We start from the raw sequence: 7,241 nt of genomic DNA, 5'->3' as shown, positions 1-7,241 counted from the left end.
CTGAGATGAAAAAGGCTGAATGTGTCCCAGGTGCTGAAGGGCGGCTGGAACAGACAGAGAGTTCAGCAGGAGAGCAGAAGGGCTGGGAATGACTGGCTAGACCCTGGGGACTGTGTCTGCCATTTGGATATTGTACAGGGGTGTCCAACCTGGGGCCCATGGGCCATGTGCTTATCTATGGTGTTGGATATCACAAAAAGTAATCACAGACCTTTTTGTTTTTGCTAATCTGCTTTTGTTCATGTTTGTGTATTTAATGTGTGGCCCAGGACAACTGTCTTCTTCTGATGTGCAGCAGAGAAAAAAAAAAGTTTGGACACCCCTGATCTAGACCATCCATGCAATCCGCTGAAGGGCCCTGAGGAGCAGGTTAGCATGCTTTGGATCAAGGAGATTCTAACACTTTTAAGAAGACTTTTCTGACTACTTTGTAGAAAAGGGACAGCAGGTGTCTAAACTGAGGAATGCAGCTCGGCAGAGAGTGGCTGCGGAGCATAATGGTGTGAGCCAACTGTTTGGGTTTGAATCCAAGTCCTGCACATTATTAGCTGTGTGGCCTTGGGCAAGTAAATTAAATTGGCTGTGTCCCCTTTTGTTTAGTATCAATTGGAGAGCTGTGGTGAGGTTCACTGAACATGTTTGGCATTTAATAAGTGCTCAGACCTGGAGCTGCAGCTTAGACCTGTAAATCCAGCATTTCGGAGGCTGAGGCTAGAGGATTGTTTCAGCCCAGGAGTTGGAGGCTGTAGTGAGCTGTGATGATATCACCGCACTCCAGCCTGGGTGACAGAGTGAGACCCTCTCTTAAAAAAGGAAAAGAAAAGAAAAGGAAAGGAAGTGCTCAGTCAGCATCAGACATTGTTAGCACCCACTCCTGAAGGTTGCTTTTGTAAGATACAGATTTGTAAAAAGGTAAAACTAAATAAAATTTTGTAAATGAAATAATATTTTAAGTGTTTTTGTTTTTGTTTTTTTTTTGAAAAGTAGGCCTTGGAAAATCTTTGCGCAAAGCAAGCAAACGAAAGTGCCCTGTTCATTTCTTGGTGGGAAACGCCATTGCATACATGAGGTTGCTTCGGCTGCCTGATAGTCCCCTGTGTGTGGTGAACCAGCCCTGTCTTCCTACTCGAATTCAATCTGGCAAGTTTCAGAGTATCTCCTATCTGAAAAGCATTGGTATCCGTGAAGGAGGTTTTGGCCACAAGAAACATAAAACTCCTACTCAGCATGTTGAAACCACAAGGGGCTTTATCATTGTACAGATAAAAGATCCAGAGTTAGGACAGCTTTGAATTGGTTCTGTCCTCCTCTAGTGCTGGCCTCAACCCCGGCTGGCACCAAAGTGGAAGAACAAAATTAGGATTGTGGCAGGAAGGGAAGGGAGAAGGGCCTGGAGGGAAGGCGGCCGACGGCATGTACCTTAGCACTATGGGGCATCCAGACAATGCCCCCCAGACCTCACACCATGGAGGTGTGAGGGAGGAACATGAGACGCAGAGAATCTGAACATTGGCCAGAATGTGACAAGTACTAGAAGAGAATGCTGATCAAAGGATGTGGGAGTGTGGAGAAGTATTGATTAATTCTTTCCTGGCCAGTATCTCTGATTAGCTCCTTGAAAAACCCAGTAAGAAATGGCTATGAAATACAGTTTCTTTGTAGAAAAAAAACTTTTTTTAGTCTGTCCCTAAAACCAAGCTTAATTCCCCCCCCACCTCCAATTTATTTTATAAATTAACACAAAAATTAGCCAGGCATGGTAATCTTGTAATCCTAGCACTCTGGGAGGCTGAGGTGGGAGGATTGTTTGAGGCCAGGAGTTTGAGACTAGTTCAAGTAAGAGACTCCATCTCTACAAAAAATTAAAAAATTATCTGGATGTGGTGGTTCATGTTTCTAGTCCCAGCTACATGGGAGGCTGAGGCAGGAGCATCACTTGAGCCCAGGAATTTGAGTTTATAGTGAGTTACAATGAATCCACTGGACTCTAACCCAGGTAATGGAGCAAACTTGGCGGCACCTGTGGCTCAGTGAGTAGGGCGCCGGCCCCATATACCGAGGATGGCGGGTTCAAACCCAGCCCCGGCTGAACTGCAACCAAAAAATAGCCGGGTGTTGTGGCAGGCACCTGTAGTCCCAGCTATTCGGGAGGCTGAGGCAGGAGAATCGCTGAAGCCCAAGAGCTAGAGGTTGCTGTGAGTCCTGTGACATCATGGCACTCTACTGAAGGCGGTAAAGTGAGACTCTGTCTCTACAAAAAAAAAATTAATTAATTTAAAAAAGGGAAAACTTGTGGTAAAATACATAAACATAACATAAAATTTCCCACCTTAATTATTTTTAAATGTACAGTTGAGTAGTGTCAAGTATATTCACATTGTTGTATACCCATTCTCCAGAACTTTTTCATTGTGCAAGACTGAAACTCTATACCCATTAAACAACGCCCCATTTCCCCGTTCCGTAGCCCCTGGCTACTTCCTGTCTCTATAATTTTTGTTTTGTTTTGTTTTGTTTTTTTGGAGATAGAGTCTCACTCTGTTGCCTGGTTAAAGTGCTGTGGTGTCAGCACAGCTCACAGCAACCTTAAACTCCTGGGCTCAAGTGATCCTCCTGCCTCAGCCTCCCAAGTAGCTGGGACTACAGGTGCCTGTAATGATGCCCAGCTAATTTTTCCATTTTTAGTAGAGACAGGGATCTCATTCTTGCTCAGACTGATCTTGAACTCCTAGCTTAAGCAATCCTCCCACCTTGGCCTCCGGGGGTGCTAGGTTTGCAGGCGTGAGCCACTGCACCTGGCTTATAGCTACAGATTTGACCAGTCTAGGTCCTTTGTATAAGTACCTCATGTAATGACTCACAGTATTTATCCATCTGTGACTGGCTTCTCCCACTCAACACAATGTTCTCAAGTCTCATTCATGTTATAACATCTGTCAGAATTTCCTTCCTTTTTCTGGCTGAGTAATATTCCATGGTATGCATAGACCACATTTTGTTTATCTGTTCACCCATTGATGGATAAGAACTTGGGTTACTTCCACGCCTTGGCTGTCGTGAATAATGCTGCTATGAACATGTTGTGTAAATATCCCTTAAAGACCCTGTGTTCAATTCTTTTGGCTATATACCCACAAGTGGAATTGTCAGGCTTGATTTTTTAAAATCTCTTAACGGAAAAGTCTGTGCTATTGTAAAAATGATGTTGAAGGAAGGTGGATATATTATATATGTTTTAGAGCTACACTGCCTAATAGCTGAATTCTAGCACCTGGAAAGTGGTTGGGTCCACCCAGCTCAGTCAGCATCTATGAGTCTTAGGAGATCCCCAGGTGGTTCAAGTGCACATTCAGGCTTTGGAAGCTCTGCTCTGGAGTTCACACTGTTTTTCTTCCAGGAATTTACCATTACGGGCATATTGCCCTCTGAGGGTGACATACCTTCATTCAAAATTTCATCTTCTCTCCTGTTTTTGCTACATACAAATCATTTGCTTTCAGAGACTCGATTAGAAGTTTCTATTTTAACACTGCAGCTGCAGAGGTAACTTTCCTTCTTTCTTTTTTCCATTTACTGTTTCATCTGCCTCTAAAAGAGCAGGAATTAGATCAGCAGGAATTTGAAAAGAAGTCCCACGTCGAGGTGACTGCTAATTAAGTCCCATCTTGAAGATGATTAGTTTAACACAGCAACCAACCAAATAAACAAACAAAAAGAGCATATTTTAGTTTTGGTTGAGACCGGTAGGACAGAGGAACACAGAAGTATGTGAGAAGAATTGCTAAGTGACTGATAAATAGGCTTCAGTTATTTAAACTGGCACTAAGCACAACTTAAACAGTATGTTTTGCATCATCTAAATTTCTAAATACCTGGAGTATATTTGTAAACATGGCAATCTAACATGTTATTGAACAGCACATTCATATTCAAATTAGCATAAATGAGGATTTAACAGCTGATTGCACAGGGTGAATGATAGTAACTAATTGTCGAGTCGGAAAGTTGCGCAGATAATGATACTAATGCAATCAGCACGCGGTGATATGATTTACAGTAGCAAATCCATGCATTTTAAGCTTGCTGCCCAAGTGCGCAGAAAAGAATGATTCTGGGTTAGGGCAACATGGCCTAAATGGGCAGTTAGGAGGGAAAAGAAAGGAGAGAAGAAGAATTGGATCTAGGTTTGGGGGGTGGTGTGAAACTTCCTTTCCCTCCACGCAAGCCTCCTCCTCTTTTATAACAGCCATCAATGGGGTTCCCTGGCCATTCAGTGCTGTCCCTCTTATAGGAAGCAATTGTTCAGAGGTGTGGCTCATTTCAGGCATTAATCTCCGCTGAATGGAGGCTGTGTTACCCATTTTGTCTTTGCCTGGACCCTGCAGGCAGCTGGTCAGTGGAAAGTAACAATGGCCACAGGAGGAGAATGGGGCAACTGCTTTGCTGCAGATGCTGTGTCCCCAACATTGACCTTGGTCATTCCCCTCCCAGGGTGGCTTGGCCCCTCACAGCAGGAGCCTGGCTTTCTGAACAACAGCCATTGTGGGTGAGGTGGCAGCTACCTGGGGGATTTGTCCCCTCCTGATAACATTTAGACCCAAGGGGCAATCACAATGAGGGGTGGAAACTGAGGCCAATGTGGACAAGACCGTGGAAGGCAAAACAGAAAAACAAGAGCCCTAATTTTCAGGGAGGGGCTTTGTCAGCAGTGATTAGCAGCTGCATTCTCAGCAGGTCTGGTTGGTGTCGAGCAGTGATGGGGAAGCGGCTGTCATTTTAGCCCAGGGCCTGCCTCCTGCAATCCTCTGTCTTCTGGTCGCCAGCTTGCAATGTCAGCCAGGAGAGCTGGGGGTACCCTGGCCCACGGTCCTTGTAGAACATTGGGAGGAGAAATGTTTAAATAATTCTGGTCTCAGTCCACTCCTAGCACCTTCTACACCTGCAACCCCTTTGTAGGAAACATATATATCCCTATTCTTATCCCCAGTCCTCATCTCTGCCTTTCTCTACCTGTACTTCTATCCAGGGCCTATATCTACCTGTCAATCTCATGTATCTATTTCTATCATCTGTAAGTATCATTTGCGCCTACCTGTATCATGAGCCTGTTGTCTGTACCTATCCGTACCATCTATACTTACCTATCAGCATCCGTCCATCTATCCTGTTCTATCATTAATTTATTCTCTCTATCTATCCATCCAGAAAATGTTATTTATGTCATAGTAAATTCTGTTCAGTTTTACTTTTTACATTTTTTTATAAGAATAAAAATAAAAGGTTAAAAAAATCACTGTTTCATAAAAGGCTCATTTGGCAAGAACAAAACCATTGAACTGAGGGTAAGGAGTCCTTCATTTCAACACAAGGAGGAACATTTGTCATTCAAATTAGAATACTCCCTGAAATTAACGAAAGCCCCAAACAAAATATTAACAAACAGAACACAGTAACGCATATGTCTTGACAAAGTAGGGTTTATTCAGGCTATAAAACATTAGTTTAACGTTCAAAAAGTAATAGTGTTATAATTAAAAAGAAACTTGGAACATCTTAACAAATGCAGAAAAAAATCCTTGATGAAATTCAACACCTAACCAGGATTTTAAAAACAAAACAAAAGAGCAAACCAAAACAATGACCAAAAAATTCTCAGCAAACTAGAAATATAAAAAAATTTCCTCATATTTAAAATCATATTTAGGCTAGGAAGCACCTGTGGATCAGTGGGTAGGTGCTGCCCCCATACACCAAGGGTGGCGGGTTTGAACCCGGCCCTGGCCAAAATGCAACAACAACAAAAAATAACTGCGTGTTGTGGTGGGCACCTGTAGTTGCAGCTACTTGGGAGGCTGAGGCAGGAGAGTCACTTAAGCCCAGGAGGTTGAGGTTGCTGTGAGCTGTGATGCCACAGCACTCTACCAAGGGTGATACAGTGAGACTCTGTCTCTAAAATAAATATATAAATAAATAAAATAAAATTATATTTAATGGTGAAGTATTGAATGCCTTTCCTGTACTGAGGGCAAAGATGTCCACTCCCACCACTTCTATTCAACAATGTAGTAGAGGGCTACACCAATGCAATAAGGCAAGAATAAGAAATTAAAGCCCTAAAGATGGAAAGAAGGAGTAAGCCTATGTTTATTCACAGATGACATCATTGTGTACATGAAACATCCAAAGTTACTGAACAACTACTAGAATTTTTAAAATGAATTTACCAAAGCTGCAGAATAAAAGGTCAATGTACAAGTATGAACTATATTTCTATATACAGGCAACAAACAATGAGAAAATAAAGTGAAAATATGCCACTTCAAATAGCATAGGAATGAGGCATTGGGAATACATTTAAATCTAATGAAAGACATTCAAGGTCACTACATAGAAATTTATAAAATATTGCTAAGAAAAATTTTAAGAGAAAAAACAACCTGTAACTCTCTTCCCTTTTGCGGCCATCGCCGGAGAGGCAGCGGCCAAAATGAAGTTCAATCCCTTTGTGACTTCGACCGAAGCAAGAACCGCAAAAGGCATTTCAATGCACCTTCCCACATTCGCAGGAAGATTATGTCTTCCCCTCTTTCCAAAGAGCTGAGACAGAAGTACAATGTTCGATCCATGCCCATCCGAAAGGATGATGAAGTTCAGGTTGTCCGGGGGCATTATAAAGGTCAGCAGATTGGCAAAGTAGTCCAGGTTTACAGGAAGAAATATGTCATCTACATTGAGCGGGTGCAGCGGGAAAAGGCTAATGGCACAACTGTCCACGTGGGCATTCACCCCAGCAAGGTGGTCATTACTAGGCTTAAACTGGACAAAGACCGCAAAAAGATCCTTGAACGAAAAGCCAAATCTCGCCAAGTAGGAAAGGAAAAGGGCAAGTACAAGGAAGAAACAATTGAGAAGATGCGGGAATAAAATAATCTTATATGCAACTTTCATTAAACACTGCTAAAATGAAAAAAAAAAAGAAAAGAAAAATTTTAAGAGTCTTAAATAAATAGAGAGATACACCATACTCATGCATTGGAAGACTTAAATTGTTAGGATGTAAGCTTTGCTCAGATTTATCAATACATTTAACGTAATCCCAACACAACAGTAGAAAAGGATAAGCTGATTCTAGAATGTATATATATGCAAAGGACCTAAATTAGCTAAAACAACTATGAGAAGGAAGAACAAAGGGAAAGGAGTTACATTAGCAGATTTCGAGACTTAGTAAAAAAGCTATA

General features: G+C 42.1%; 1 pseudogene across 1 annotated transcript; it reads left to right on the top strand.

The window, feature by feature from the left end:
- The first annotated feature begins 6,487 nt into the window (after positions 1-6,487).
- On the top strand, positions 6,488-6,956 carry LOC128567644 (60S ribosomal protein L26-like; annotated as a pseudogene). Its single transcript, XR_008374908.1, has one exon. The product of XR_008374908.1 is annotated as a 60S ribosomal protein L26-like (transcript).
- Positions 6,957-7,241: the final 285 nt, after the last annotated feature.

Source organism: Nycticebus coucang, chromosome 16 (genome assembly GCF_027406575.1).
Source record: "Nycticebus coucang isolate mNycCou1 chromosome 16, mNycCou1.pri, whole genome shotgun sequence".
Lineage (NCBI taxonomy): Eukaryota > Metazoa > Chordata > Mammalia > Primates > Lorisidae > Nycticebus > Nycticebus coucang.
Note: the sequence above shows the minus strand (reverse complement) of the source record. Positions and strands in the feature narration are given on the sequence as shown.